Source organism: Prionailurus viverrinus, chromosome B2 (genome assembly GCF_022837055.1).
Source record: "Prionailurus viverrinus isolate Anna chromosome B2, UM_Priviv_1.0, whole genome shotgun sequence".
Classification (NCBI taxonomy): domain Eukaryota; kingdom Metazoa; phylum Chordata; class Mammalia; order Carnivora; family Felidae; genus Prionailurus; species Prionailurus viverrinus.
Genome location: NC_062565.1, coordinates 83,813,075 through 83,828,014, shown reverse-complemented (window position 1 = coordinate 83,828,014; position 14,940 = coordinate 83,813,075). Strand labels below are relative to the sequence as shown.

Below are 14,940 nucleotides of genomic sequence, written 5' to 3'. Positions count from 1 at the left end.
GACAATTGTCTTCGTTTGGGTCTCCCTAGAAGCAGGCTCTGAGGCAAAGTTTTTTTTGCAAATAGTTTATTTGCAAAGTGAAGCCAAACCTGAGAGAACACCAGTAGGAGAGTAGCACATGAGGCATGGAAGAGGGTGTGTGAGGAAACCGATGACCATAGATGGCAATTAGAACTCATTCTTTTGGCCAAAATCTGATAGACAGTATAGAACATGCTTTAGAGTTACCCAGGGAGGTAGAAGTTAACGTATCTGTCACTAATACCTTGTCCGTTATTGGCCGATGGCATATTTGGGGAATATTCATTCCTGGCGCTTAGAGTTTGCCCTGTGTGGGAGCTGAACATGCTCCCATGTCTAAGAAAAAGCCTTCAGGCCAAGAGGATCACAGCATTCACAGTAAGCAGGCTTTAGTACATAGATATATATTAAAGAAAAAATAAAGACTATAGAGACCAAAGATTGAACACTGAGTGGAAATAAAAAGTTTTACTGCCAAGCAGGGAACTTAATCTACCATGGAGTTTCAGAAGATTCTTGACAATGAGGAATAGGGTGGGAGAAATGGAGTGGGTCTTCTCAGCCGAGAAGATTGCAAACTCCCGCTGTCCCATATTAGGAGAGCAAGGTCTCTGAATGTGGCTGAGGAACTGACTGTATCTGCGTTTGTTATTTAAACTCTGCATTAACTGGAGATGGCCTGCTGCATGCGTGTGTGGTGCTCAAGCTGTGATTATGTTGTCCAGGTGCTTCTGCTTTGCACATGAGTTCTCCACCTCGGGATTCTGGAATTCAGCTGACTCTGCTTGGTGAGTGATATGCTGGAGTTGAGATTCTCTTGTGGTCAGATCTGCTCAAGTATCAGCAGCCCAAGTGAGTGGCCCATTCAGGGTTTATCAGATGACCGTCAGGAAAGAAAATAACACCATTTTTGAGAAGTGTTGTATTAATTTTAGACAGCATTTGGGGAATAGGCCACATCTTTGCTAGTAGAACTTGCAATTGGCCCTGAAGGAAAATGATGTCCCCACAGTTAATCATCATGGGACTTGGAAGTCTCAAGGAGGAAACTAGGTGAGATTTTCTTAGTCTTAATTATGTGATTTCTAGAAGTTAAATGTTGTAGTGATTATGTAAGGTTGTCCACATTCTATAATTCTGGGACATAATAGATCTATTTATATATGGAGAAAGATTTACCAAGGTTTGGCTTAAAAATTTGTACCATTTTTTTTCCCTTTGGCCTAGAAATTTATCCAAGAGAAATTAAGTGTATTGAAAAGATGATGATGAGAAGGAAGAAGCTAGCACCAATGGATGTCTAATAGGTACATGCATATATTAGTACAGATACAAGGGGAAGATGCACATTTTTCTCTTATATTTTCAGTAACCCTAATTTATAAATTAGGAAATGGACTCTTCCTAAGTAAGGGTATTATGTACCTCCCATGTAATGCTCTGGAAAGGATACCCCTCACTATTACAGCATTTCAGCCAGCAATGCATCTGAATCTACTCATAAAGAAACCTCAGGCAAACCCCAAATGAGTAACGCTCTAAGAAGTGGGGAGAAGGCTATGTTCCTCAAAAATGCCAATGTTATGAAAACAAAAAAAACAAAGGAAGATTATGGATATGTTCCAGATCAAAAGAGAAAAAAATAGGCATGACAACTAAATATAAAATCTGATTCTAAACTGGGTCCTAAAGGGAAATGTTACTATAAAGAGCATTATTGGGTCAAATTTTTAACAATGTTTATTTACTTTATATATAGAGAGAGAGCACGCATGCAAGTTCATGAGCAGGGAAGGGGTAGAGAGAGAATCCCAAGCAGGCTCCATGCTGCCAGTGCAGTGCAATTTTTAAAACATTGGAATATAGTTGTGGAATTATGTAAAAGCATTGTTTTAAAGTTAATATTTACTGAAGTAGAGAGCTGTATGTGATGATGTAAGAGAATATCCTTATTTGTAGGAAAAACATATTGAGGAATTTAGGGTAAGTGACCACTTTGTATGTAACTTACTCTCAAATGTTCAGAGAAAATATTATACATATCTATATAATATGTATATGTGGATATAGAATATATTAATATACAATGTATAAATATATTTATTATTAATATTCATATGCTAATTTATATATTATTAATCTATATATTTATAGTATACAGTACATATAAAGAGAGAGAGAAAGAGCATGGCCAAGCAAATGAGACAAGCTGTTAGTGAGAGGTGAGTCTGGGGCACCTGGGTGGTTCAGTTGGTTGAGCGTCCAACTGTTGATTTTGGCTCAGGTCATGATCCTGGGGTCATGGGATGGAGACCCACATCGTGTCAGGCTCCATGCTCTGCCTAGGATTCTCTCTCTCTCTCTGCCCCTCTCCCCTGCTCACTCTCTGTCTCTCTGTCTCTCCCTCTCTCTCTCTTTCTCTCTCTCTCTCTCAAATGAAAAGAAATTAAAAAAAAAAGAGATGGGTTTAGGTAAAGGGTATTGGTATTGGTAATGGGTATTTATATACTTTCTTATTTTTGTCACTCTCTGCATGTTTGCAGTTAATTCCAAATACAAAAATTTTTAAATGCATGGGGTTTGATATAGGAAAGATACAGGTTGAAATTCTGAGTGATCTTAGATAAGCCAGTTGGCTTCTCTGTGTCTGAATGTTCTCTCTTTAAAACAGAGATAATCAGGGGCGCCTGGGTGGCTCAGTCGGTTAAGCGTCCGACTTCGGCTCAGGTCACGATCTCACAGTCCGTGAGTTTGAGCCCCGCGTCGGGCTCTGTGCTGACAGCTCAGAGCCTGGAGCCTTCTTCAGATTCTTCAGATTCCCTCTCTCTGAACCTCCCCCGTTCATGCTCTGTCTCTCTCTGTCTCAAAAATAAATAAACATTTTAAAAAAATTAAATAAATAAATAAAACAGAGATAATCATATCACTTTGCACTATTATCGTGAGAACAAAATGAATCGCTATTTGGAACATAACAAATAGGTGATCAGCAAAGGTTAGCACTTCCCTCAGAGTCCAACCTCATCGCCCAGATAAATATCATCGCTAAATCCAGTTGCCACAAGATTGATTAGATCCTCATGTCTTTTTAATAACCTTTACATTTCATATTTTAAAAATTACACAATGGTAGAGATTTTAAGCTGTAAATTATGCTCTCATTCTGATAGAATGGGAAATCTTTAAAGTTCAGAAATATTTTGTATTCGTGTTGGCATTCCTAGCACTTAGTATAACTCTTGGCACTTAATAGAATTCATTGTGTGTTTATTGGAATGAGGTGAATAATCCACACCAGCTATAGCTAAAATTTGACATAACTATGAGGTCAAAAGGATAATATTACGGCTGCGCTGTAACATAGGCATATGGACGGCCTGATCACTGAAGAGCCATGTGGTTGGACTGAGGTGAGCTGAACTGAGCAAAGTATCTCTCCTACTGTAGCTCTCACAGCCATTCAGATCTAGACCACATACCACACGATTTTTCTTCTCCCTACAATCCGTGTTGTTTCTTACGGAGATACTCAATGCCAAGCCTGCAGTCTTCTTCCTTAGAAGAGCTTGGTTCTAACATTGTCTTTAAATTCTCCTATAACTTTTTTTGCAGTAAACGTTGTTTAAATCGAAATCAGTCTTTGTTTCCTTATTCCCCATTTAGAATCCAGGAAATGTGTTTAAATGGAACCAGTTAGGGCAAATATTGATTGAAGTCTCATGTGTGTGGTGGTCCGTTCAACACACTGGTTCTTAACCAGCAAGATTTTGCCCCCAGGGAACATAAGGTAACCTCAGGAGACATTTTGGCTGTCAGAACTAGGGGTGGTGGTGATGCTGGCATCTAACTGGTAGAAGCCAGGGATGCTGCTAAATATCCTACAATGCACAGGACAGCCCCCACCAGAAGAATTATCTGGCCTCCAATGTCCACAATGCTAGAATTGAGAAACCCTGATTTTAAGTGAAGGGGAAAGGCTACCATTATGAATATTTAGTTAGATTTGATTTTCAAACAGAGGGAAACTATAAATTACTGAATCAAAGTCATAGTTGTGCTTTGTAGACAAGTTTAATTGCATTTCAGCTTTGTATTTACCATTACAACCTGGCTAGCACAGATGTTTGTAGAATGTCCATACTATCATATTATAATAACGCTTTCCATGTATCATCACTTTTCTGTGGCTCGTCCTACTGATTTTAGAACAATCTAAAATTTGTAATCCAAAAACAGGTTACAGTTCTTATTTTTTTTTTTATGTTTATTTATTTTTGAGAGTAGGGGGTGGGAGAACACATGAGGAGGAGGGGCAGAGAAAAAGAGAGACAGAATCCCAAGCAGGCTCCCTGCTATCAGCATAAGCCCAATGCGGGACTCAAACTCATGAACTATAGGATCATGACCTGAGCTTAGATCATTTAAGCTCAGTTAATCACTTAAGTTGGTTAAGTCAGACACCTAACCAACTGAGCCACCCAGGTGCCCCTCAGGTTACTTTTTTTAAAAATTACTAGGGGCGCCTGGGTGGCGTAGTCGGTTAAGTGTCCGACTTCAGCCAGGTCACGATCTCGCGGTCCGTGAGTTCGAGCCCCGCGTCGCGCTCTGGACTGATGGCTCAGAGCCTGGAGCCTGTTTCCGATTCTGTGTCTCCCTCTCTCTCTGCCCCTCCCCCGTTCATGCTCTGTCTCTCTCTGTCCCAAAAATAAATAAACGTTGAAAAAAAATTAAAAAAAAATTACTTTTATTTCTCATAGATATCTGAAATTTCCTACTTTCTCTATAATACAGTGAATATATTTTCTCTTTTCTCACCCTGATGTAGAGGTTCTTGGCTTAGGATCTATACTGGTAACACCTGGAGAGCTTTTAAAATCCTAATGCGTGGGTCCTACCCCAAAGATTTTGATTTGATTACTCTGGGGTGAGGCCTGCGTATCCGTCATTTTAAGAGGTCCCTAGGTGATTATATTTAGCCAAGTTTCAGAAACACCTTAGTATATTCTCTTTAACCAAATCCACGAATTACAGCTGTAACATGTTAATTATTAAAGTGATTTATTTAAAAATTTAATTCTGAAACTAACATAATAAAATGATACACTGTGAGTAGATTCTGAGTAACAAGTCCTTAACTACCAAATAAGGTTTATTCTTGCTCCAGGAGTTTTTTTAGTTAGCCTCTTTCTCCACCATTTAATGAATGAATGTGGGAATGATTCTACTAGATTGAGCTTGTAAAATGGGCTATAATTTTCTCTGAACCTTTAATTTTTAGCTCTGTACTTGACTACTTTATATAGGCTGTCAATATCATGGAGCTCACATGCTATTGCATGTTAATTTATTATCCTTTATCATGTTCTGGACCCTATGGTAAGCACTTATGAACATCATGTCTTCCAATTCTCAGAATCTTAGTGAGATGCAATGGAAATTATTTTCCTTCTTTATTGATGAGAAAAATGGCTTCAGATATGAAGTATCTTACGTGGGGCTCAAAGCCAGTAAGTGGCAAATCTGGAATTTGAACTCCAGTCAATCCCTGCAAAACCCATGGTTGTAATAACTGTTGTAAATACTCCCTGTGAGGTTCACTGACTGGTTGATGCCGAGTTTCTCAGAGGTCAGAGGAAGAAGCAGAGATAGGCAGGATATGAGATGTTTTCCTGCCCCTTGTCACCTTTCTTAATCCTCCTGCATTTTTTTCATTTCTTTACAAGTCCGTCTGGAGAGGTTCCATTTTGTGAAGTGCTTTGGCAGAGCCTAGTTTGTTCTCAGGGAAAGCCTCTCTGCCGACAATATGAGGCGGAAATTGCACAGCAGCATCCTTAGAGAAGGCTGGAGACCATGCTGATAAGCACACAAGAGCACACCTACCAAAGGATCAGTAGGATTCTGGCTGGAGTATCCTCCTTTTCTCCACTGTTCTGTTGATTCCACTGGGGAGGAGAGTGGCTAGGACTCTTTGGTGGCAGGCAACTGAAATCAACTCTGGGGACCTGGGGACCTGGATCAAACAGGGATTTCTCTCTCTCTCTCTCTCTCTCTCTCTCTCTCTCAGAGTATAACTGGAAGAGAAGGCTGAAGAACCAGGAGAAAGGCAGAGATCAGTTACCAAAGGTCTTCGCAGAAGAGATCACTCCATAACTTCACTAGCACTCAATGGTTGTTTGTTTGTTTGCTTGTTTATTTAATTGGTTTCGCGTGTTTGTTTATTATCCTTACATTACTGAAATGCAAAATCTCAGGACAGAAAGTTGAACTAGCCAGATTTAGGTAACGTATCCACCCTTTACTTGTTCGGGGGCAATGAGAGGGTGAGTGATAGGATCTGGTGGAAGAAGCTTTCTGGCTTTTCGTAAGAGGAGGCTGACGTGGTTTGACTTATTCTCCTACCAACATTATTTGCACACAATGTGGATTAAGCAGTTACCCGAAAAGAAATGGGGATGTAGGCAAAACTGACAAATGCACTGCTGGGTCTCCGCGGAGGGCACCACACAACAACAGCACAGAGCCAGACTTGAGGTTGCTGAAGGAGTGGCTGATGTTCTGACAGTCTCCTGCCAGGCACCCACTGACTCAGGCTCTACTCAGTCTCCCGAACAAAGATAACACCCTTTGCAAGTAGGAATGAGATAGCAAGATGGTGACCCTTTTTCAACATTTATCCTGGGTAGGTGATTTATTTCTCCTGCACAGTATTGGAGAGATAATAGTATTTGTGTGTTTGTTTTTAAAACTGCATAAATAACCATTAAAAAAAAACAGAACAGAAGCTTTCACATCTAGGTATAAGCTTCTTCTCTTGAGAGGAACACAATCTGCCAATTGTGGACAAAACTCTGCTGGACCAGCAAAAAGGCTGCCACCTCTAGACAGGCGTGAGCTCTCCAGCTCGTCTCAGATACCACCACCTATCCGTGGCCTCCTTCCCTCATTTTCAGTACCTGCATGGTCCCCAGAGTCCATGGGGTTCTGGAACTTTTCTATGGGGGCTCTCTAGGAACCTCTCTGCCGATTCATCAAACTCAAAAGAGTCAAACTTTTCTGCCAAGAATTACTATTTTAGTTGCGACCCCTTTACATCTGATTGGATCCTTCATTCCTCTTTCACTGTGGTTTTGTCCACTCCTATATTTCCAGAAGTTTGGGACTAGTACATCCAGATCCACATCTGAGATCACAAAACTGTGTCATGATGACCTCTTCTGGAGCTGAGCTCTGACCTTGCATATGGTTCTTCAGGCCAAGAACGTCTTCAAAGTTCCCCGAGCCATGTATTCACCTTCTTTGCACCCCCTCTTCCTTAGTCATTCAGTTTCTGTCATTCTGCCAAACTACCAGTTCAGTTCATGAAGGCATTTGCCACTTGCTCTGACCACATGTATCTGTAGACCCCTTAGACTTTGGCATTGACCTTTTTCCCATAAGCAAAGTCAGAATTTGTTCTCCAGCTGGTCCTGGGAGGAGAAGTGATTCCACTCAATGCCATGAAGGCACATAGAATGATGATCTTCCCCTACTGTCCCAACTTCACCCAGCAGGTGAAGCATCTATGGTTAATTATGTACAGCCTTTGCAGCAGTCCATCATAGGGAAGATGTTTACTCTTTAGTTGACTGTGCTGACATTCTACAGTGACCTTCATGCATCTTTCGTAACTGGCCTTTAAGCAGTCTTTTTAGAAATATCTGAGGATTAGAACAAATTTCATCATGTCACACCCACAGTATATACTTTTTTCTGATAAAGGGAGTAAAAATACTGAAAAACTAAAGAGCTACAAAGAGAAGTGAGTGATGCAGCTTGGAAACATCTCCCTTAATCACTCTCTCACTGCTGTCCCTGCTTTGCAGGATCAGAGGAGCTTTCCCAACAGCTGTTCTGATGTAGACCACGACGTGGAAGGGAAGCTGAATATTTCAGGCCAGGAAGCCAGTCCAGCCTCCTACCCATTTCTGTGGCCCCAGCTCCTTCCCAGTGGTCCTTTAGTACATCCAGAAATTGTTTTACATGGGTCTGTGGGAACATGGAGACACATGGGAAATTCTGGGAAGGGAGTTTGTGCAAAAGCCTTATCAGTGGAGCCCACTGAGTCCCAGGGGAAATAGAATGACCATCCTGAGCTATTCTAGGAGCTACCTTGCCCTCTTCACAGTTCTTTTGAAAGTTCTGCTAGAATATTAACCATTGATTTATCACTGAGTCCCCCAAAAAGCAGTTGGATGGTATGTAGGGGCCATGCTTTATAAAAAATGAGTAATTTCAACATTAGATTCATCCTCTGGGGGCAACATGTTCCCATTGATATTGGAACTCATGCTCATGGAGTAGAATGGAGAGAGATGCAGGCTGAGACCGTGCCTAGCACTTAATCTCTTATATAGCTTTAAAAAGTATTGAATATACGTGAATTGCATATTGTATACATGTGCCTATATAACTATGTTAAGAAATATTGCTAATATAGAAATGTTTTTTTTAAGTTTATTTATTTTGAGAGAGAGAAAGAGTGTGTGCATGCACGAACACGGGAGGGGCAGAGAGAAAGGGAGAGAGGGAATCCCAAGCAGGCTCCGTCCTGCTTGATCCCACAAATCGTGAGACCTAAGCCGAAGCCAGGAGACTGAAAGCTCAGGCAACTGAGCCATCCAGACTCCCCAGATGGAAATGGAAATGTCTTAACTGAATTTTTAAAAATGTCTTTTCCTCTAAATATGTTCGATGGTTATTTTAACACATAAATACTAGTTGTTGTTTTGTTTTTCAGTTCTCTAGAGAGTACTGTACCGAATGTTCATTAGCTTTTGTAAATAAAAAAATGTGGCAAAATAATTCCATTGGCACCGTGCTCCACATCAGGCTAGTTAGATGAAGAAATAAGGGAAGACTAAAAATGAACGGGCACATACCTATGAGAGCAGAGGGTGGGGGTGGGGCTGATATGATTGGGGCCATCTGCCTGCTTTCTGCCACATAGGTTGATTCATTCTGATCGTCTTTGACTGCAGGTCTCTAGTTAACTTTCTTCAGTTACACATTTCAGTGTTCAAATTGAATAAACTATTGTTAGTTCCGCACTCCCTCCCCAGCTCCCCCACATATGTTTTAGCTTAAAAAATTGTCAATCGAGATTACAAGGCCAAAACAGGATTTCTTATGTTTGACTACCACTTTATCCACTCTTCTTTGTGCTGTGCTTTATTTTTGTCTTTTTGAAACAAGCTTTATTCTAATTTTTTCCCACTATTTTTAGTGGCTTATAGATCTGTATTCAAGCTATTTGGATAATACCTTATTATAAAACTGGTTTAAATGCAAACAAAAAATAGCAACAGCAGCCCCAATTCTTTCCTTAGAATTTTTGTTCCAGAATATTGCGGCCCAGAAGAGGCTATGACACCTAGAGAATGTTTTATCCTGCTGTATTCAAAAGGATAGGAAGAAAGGATATAAGGAGGAACAAAGCAGAATTTCAAGAAGGGCAACAGAGAAAAGGTCTGGGAGGGCAGAATGTCCTGGAATCCTTTCAGAAACCTGTTCCAGCTTCTTCATGATGACAGGTATGGTCCCTGCACATATGTGAGTACAGAGGGCTCAAGAAAAATGGCAGCATAGAGAAGACCTATAATTACACCACAGACACAGGCTTATAAAGGGACTCCTTTTAACTCTTCCTTGGGGTTTGATTAATTACTTGCTTATTGCTGACGACAGGATAGAGTGACCAGAACTGGGATTTTAATGGAGAAAATGAGACAGCAGTTAGACAGTTCTTAGTAGAAAGAAGTGATGCACTAAAAATGTAAATGCTTTGGATTGAGTCTATCTCCTCTTCATGCCCAGAAGTAGGGGAGCTGGAGTTTTCCTTGGCTGCTGTGGATAGCAATGCGATATTTAGCACTCAGATGAGAAGGCTAATCTCATTTGTTACATTCCACGTTAGAGCTATTTGGGCAGCTAGATCACCAGACAATAATCATGAACAGTTTACCGGCATGTGTCTCTAATAACCCAGGCATTTGTGCTCCGGGGTTTAGTGTGGATTAGAATATATATTAGCCGAACATTAATGCATGTAATCAATCCTTTTTTTTAATTCATGAGATTTTTTTTTTCACTTCTAACATTTGGCCTTTCAATTTTCGTTCACAGACACTCTAGTAAGAAATAACAGAGGACTAATTTTATTTTATCATCAATGCCATCACCATCATCATATAATCTCATGTAGTTTATAATAAGCATCAATATCAGTACACTGTTCTGGGCACTGTGTGAGCAAGATTCTGTTGAAAAGCAGTTTGTTTTTCTTTCCCCTAAATCCTGAACAGAGGCCTCACTTGTATTTCTGGTCAGGCATCAAATAAATGTGAAATATCGTCATAAAGCAAGAAATCCTTCACTACTACAGAAGAAAAAGCCCACAAACATCATCTGCAGACCAAGAGTGCACACACATATGCATTCACACGTACACAGATAGGCATACACAGGGAAGAAAACATTTATCATACTAAGAATAATGGAACCAAAAGTTCTATAAGAAATACTGTTTACTTTTATTACCTTGTTCAATTGAGTGCAACAAACTTTGAATGAGACCTTATTCAGTGACATAATATGTGCTAGGTGTTAGGGGTCGAAAGAGGAGTAAAACACGATCTCTGGCTTTGCGGACCCTGAAGTCCAATACGTACTTAGAAAACTGGAAACATGGTTCACTGCTCAGGAATTGTGCACACATCATAGGCTATTGTTGTAATTCATTGTTTGTTTGTTTTTTCAAACTAGTGACCTGGTGAAAATAAACAGGCCACTTTGGTGATGAGGGTGAAAGAGTTTTTCATTTTGTCCTACACACTTAGAACAATGTGCAAAGAATATACAGTGGGTACGATCTTAGCTATTTCCTACCAAAGAATTGGCGACCTGCATTACTCAGTGATGCAATAGCCCTCATCACTCTGTGTGTGTTTGTGTGTGTGTGTGTGTGTGTGTGTGTGTGTTTGTATAAAAATGTGTGGATGCAAGCTTCTGTCCTTGTATGTCCAATTGTATCAGTTTCCCACCGAAGCTGTAATAATTTACCACAAATTCAATGGATTCAAACAATATAAATTTGTGATTTTATGGATCTAGAGGCCAGAAAGACTAAAATCAAGGTGTCAGTAGGACTGTTTCTTATAGAGGCTCTAGGAGAAAGGATGCTTTCTTGACTTTTCTAGCTTCTAAGGGCATCTTGCATTCCACGGCTCATGACTACTTCCTCATGTTCAAAGACAATTGTAGCATCTTCAGGTTTCTCTCTCTCTGATTCTTCTTGCATCACCACGTTGCCTTCTCTGACTCTGATCCCTCCTTCCATCTCTTATGCGGTCCCTTGTGATTAATTATACCAGGCCCACATGCATAATCCAAAATAATCTCTCCTGCAACAATTGGCAACCTGTCTTCATGATTATTTCAGTCTTTATTAGCAGAATGAAACGTCCCCGTGTAGAGATTGATCGGAACACCTCCATGTTGCATAGCACTAGGTCTGACAGTATTGACTCTCTCTCCTCCTTGCTTCCTAACTTGTACCACTTGAAGCATTCAAAAGGAGAGTCAGCAGTTACCAAGCACTCAATATTTTCCACACACTGTTCAGCACACCTTCCACAACATGAACCCCTGTAATCCCTAGAAGCTCCTGTGAAGAAAGTACTGTGGTTGTCTTCCTTTTATAGATAAGCAAATCCAGATCATTTGGCCCCATGGCTCATGCTCTGGACTGCTGTAATCTACAGGCTCACTATGTCAAAAAGTGTTACCATTTAATCAGCTGATGCCCAATTTAGAGTCACTTTGTTTTAAAAAGTAAATAACAGAAGAGCATATCCATGGGCTAAGCTTATATTTGGAGCAACCGCCAACAACTTAAACACTTGTCAAAAATTAGAGAACTTGCTATTGGTTGCCAACATTGCACTATTAAGTAGAATTTTCCTTTCTTTCTTCAGTTCTTCTTTTTAATTTTTTTTTTCAACGTTTATTTATTTTTGGGACAGAGAGAGACAGAGCATGAACGGGGTAGGGGCAGAGAGAGAGGGAGACACAGAATCGGAAACAGGCTCCAGGCTCTGAGCCATCAGCCCAGAGCCTGACGTGGGGCTCGAACTCACGGACCACGAGATTGTGACCTGGCTGAAGTCGGACGCTTAACCGACTGCGCCACCCAGGCGCCCTCTTCAGTTCTTCTTTAAAGTCTACTTATGTATCGCAGAAGTAGTGTGAAAATGTTTAACTTTTAGAACTACTGATAAAGAGCAAGAAAGGAAGCAAATATATTAAACTTCAAATGAACTTATCTTTTTTCTAGCCATGAATATAATGTTTGCTGTTACTATTGCAAACCATGGCATGATGTCTATATTCTATTTTGGGCACTTCCTTTGGTAGCGTCCATCCCTTTTGCCCATACCTCATAAGAAATGACCTCAACTACAGACTTTCTTGGTAATTTCTTTATGTAGCAAATTCATTGGCAGAAACACTGTTAAGGTATTACATCAACAAAGTGTAAAACCAAAAGGAATTTAAGTATGAGATTGGGAGACTATCAAACCTTTGGATTGGGGACAAAAAGAAAACTTGGCAAAATTGTACACTGCTTTAGACATTCAGTATTTGTGGGTTTTGAGGGCTTTACTGGTGGTATAAAAGCCTTCTTAATATTAAATATATTGAATTTATTTGAGCATAAACAAATTCAGTAAGTATTATAGATATGTACATATATGTGTGTGTGTGTGTGTGTGTATATATATATATATATATATATGTAATAAGAATAAATACAAGGGCCTGTATGAGCCGAGAAGTCACCTGCTAATTCAAAGCATAGGTAGAAAAGAAGAGGGAAACATTTTCAGTTATTCTTTATAAATATAGGAAATGCGTGACAGGAACTAAAGGTCCATGCCAAGTAGAATGATATGAGCCAAAGAATTGTCTTGGCATGAGATTGTCTTTGTAGTTCTCATTCATAAGTAGATTTGGTGACATCAAAGATGGCAAGTATGAAAAATAAAACTAAGGCCTTCCTTTTTTTCTGCTGGTGAAATCTCAAGGTAAATTACCAAAAAAAGGTACTTTCAATTTTTACTTTAAATTTTTAAAAACCTTCAGTTTTACCATAACAAAAATAAAATGTCAAAATAAAACCTTGAAATATTAATCTATTACACATATATTTGGAGTTAGAAGTGTCAGCTGTAAGATAATTATGCATCATTATACAAACAGTTGTGAGTCAAAAGTATAGAAGACTAATAAGAATCATTAACATATATACTCATTAAGTGGATGAATCCACTATCATAGTAGGAGACTTCAACACCTCTATATCATAAATGGACAGATCTAGCGGGCAGAAAATCAGTTAAGGACATAGCTGAGCTCAACAACATGTACCAATCAACTGGATATAACGGATATCTATGGACTACTTCATCCCAACAACAGAATACTCATTCTTCTCAAGTTCCTATGGAATATTCACCAAGATAGAGCACATTTTGATCTATAAAGCACACCTTAACAAATCCAAACGAATAACAATCGTATAGTGTTAGCTCTCAGACCACAGCGGGATTAAACTTCAAATCAATAACAGAAGGATAACTGGAAAATCCCCAGATACTTAAAGATTAAAGAACACATTATCAAATAACACATGGGTCAGAGAACAGATCTCAAGAGAAATTTAAAAATATTTTGAACTGAATGAAAACAAAAATACAATGTAGCAAAATCTGTGGGACGCAAGAGACGGGAGGGTGCTGGGCTAAGAAGTTAAAAGCCAATCAGAGTGGTAAGAGTCACACCGCAGCTAAGGCCGTGGAGACGGGAAGGCCCTCCGCGGACCCACCTCAGGCCAATCCATGTTGATGCTCGCCCTTGCTCTCCTCTCCCTGTCCGCATGAAGAAAACAGAGCTGATCCAGAAAGCAAAGGTGGCCCAGGAGGCTGAGCACTACGATGACATGACCACCTGCATGAAGGCCGTGACGGAGCAGGGAGCCGAGCTGTCCAGAGAGCAGTGCAACATGCTCAAGAACGTGGTCCGGGGCGGCAGGGCCATCCCGAAGGTCATCTGGAGCATGAAGCAGAAAACCTCATGACAAACACCTCTGACAAACAGTTGTAGCTGAATAAGGTCTATTGGGAGAAAGTGGAATCTGAACTGAGGTCCACCTACACCATCGTGCTGGGTAAGTATTTAATAGCCAATGCAACTAACCCAGAGAGTAAGGTCTTCTATTTGAAAATGAAGGGAGACTACTTGCGGTTCCTTGCCAAAGTTGCATGTAGTGACGGTGGAAAACAAACTATAGATAATCCCCAAGGAGCTTATCAAGAGGCTTTTGATATGAGCAAGAAAGAGATGCAACCCACACACCCAATCCACCTGGGCTGGCTCATAACTTTTCTGTACTGTACTATGAGATTCTTAATAACCCAGAACTTGCCTGCACACTGGCTAAAACAGCTTTCGATGAGGCCATTGTACAACTTGATATACTGAGTGAAGACTTATACAAAGATAGCACCCTGGTCATGCAGTTGCTTAGAGACCACCTAACATTATGAACATCAGACAGCACAGGGGGAGAATGTGACGTGGCCAAAGGGACAGAAAACTAAACGCATACAGGTGTCATTGTTCTTCCCTTCAAGAAACCTTTTACACATCTCCATTCCTTATTCCATTTGGACTTACTGTAGCAAAGAAACCCATTCATGTGTGTGGAATCAACTGTTTACAGTCCTTTCACACTGCCACTTTGGGAAAACTCCACTCCTTGATTTGTGTTTGTCTTGGCATTCCTGGTATGCAGTTACTGCTGTAGAAATGTATTAGTAGCTT

General features: G+C 40.2%; 1 pseudogene; it reads left to right on the top strand.

The window, feature by feature from the left end:
• Positions 1-13,993: 13,993 nt before the first annotated feature.
• On the top strand, positions 13,994-14,717 carry LOC125166354 (14-3-3 protein theta-like; annotated as a pseudogene).
• The last annotated feature ends 223 nt before the right edge of the window (positions 14,718-14,940 follow it).